Below are 1,517 nucleotides of genomic sequence, written 5' to 3' on the forward strand. Positions count from 1 at the left end.
TTAACAGACCATAGTCATTCCTAGGGATTCCCAGAACATTTAATTTACCCACAATAGTTTATCTGTTCTTATTGGATTATTGTTTCCCCTTCCTTAATTACTCTCTATCGCTAGTTCCCCTATATTCTACATTATAAACTGTTTGTTTTATATTTTTCAAAGTTCACATTAGTGGTAGCATATAATATTTGTCTTTTTGTTCCTGGCTTATTTCGCTCCGCATTATGTCTTCAAGGTTCATCCATGTTGTCATATGTTTCATGACATTGTCTCTTCTTACTGCCGTGTGTATATACATTTTATTTATCCACTCATCTGTTGAAGGACATTTGAGTTGTTTCCATCTCTTGGCAATTGTGAATAATGCTGCTATGAACATTGGCATGCAGATATCTGTTCGTATCACTGCTTTCCGATCCTCGGGGTATATACAGACAAGTGAAATCGCTGGATCAAATGGTAACTCTATATCTAGTTTTCTAAGGAACTGCCAGACTGACTTCCAGAGTGGCTGAACCATTATACAGTCCCACCAACAATGAATAACAGTTCCAATTTCTCCACATCCTCTCCAGCATTTGTAATTTCCTGTTTGTTTGATGGCAGCCATTCTAATTGGTGTGAGATGGTATCGCATTGTGGTCTTAATTTGCATCTCTCTAATGGCTAGTGAAGCTGAACATTTTTTCGTGTGTTTCTTGGCCATTTGTATTTCCTCTTCAGAGAACTGTCTTTTCATATCTTTTGCCCATTTTATAATTGGGCTGTCTGAACGACCATCATTGAGTTGTAGGATATCTTTATATATGCAAGGTATCAGTCTTTTGTCAGATACATGGTTTCTAAATATTTTCTCCCATTCAGTTGGCTGCCTCTTTACATTTTTGAGAAATTTCTTTGAGGTACAGAAACTTCTAAGCTTGAGGAGTTCCCATTTATCTATTTTTTCTTTTGTTGCTTGTGCTTTGGGTGTAAAGTCTAGGAAGTGGCTGCCGAATACAAGGTCCTGAAAATGTTTTCCTACATTATCTTCTAGGAGTTTTATGGTACTTTCTTTTATATTGAAATCTTTGGTTCATTTTGAGTTAGTTTTTGTGTAGAATGTGAGGTAGGGGTCCTCCTTCGTTCTTTTGCATATGGATATCCAACTCTCCCAGCCCCGTTTGTTGAAAAGACCATTATGACCCACTTCAGTGACGTTGGGGGCCTTATCAAAGATCAGTCGGCCATAGATCTGGGGGTCTATCTCCGAATTCTCAATTTAATTCCATTGATCTATATGTCTATCTTTGTGCCAGTACCATGCTGTTTTGACAACTGTGGCTTTATAATAAGCTTCAAAGTCAGGGAGTGTAAGTCCTCCCACTTCATTTTTCTTTTTTAGAGTGTCTTTAGCAATTCAAGGCATCTTCCCTTTCCAAATAAATTTGATAACTAGCTTTTCCAAGTCTGCAAGGTAGGTTGTTGGAATTTTGATTGGGATTGCTTTGAATCTGTAGATGAGTTTGGGTAGAATT

This window comes from Choloepus didactylus, chromosome 8 (assembly GCF_015220235.1).
Source record: "Choloepus didactylus isolate mChoDid1 chromosome 8, mChoDid1.pri, whole genome shotgun sequence".
In the NCBI taxonomy this organism is placed as follows: Eukaryota; Metazoa; Chordata; class Mammalia; order Pilosa; family Megalonychidae; genus Choloepus; species Choloepus didactylus.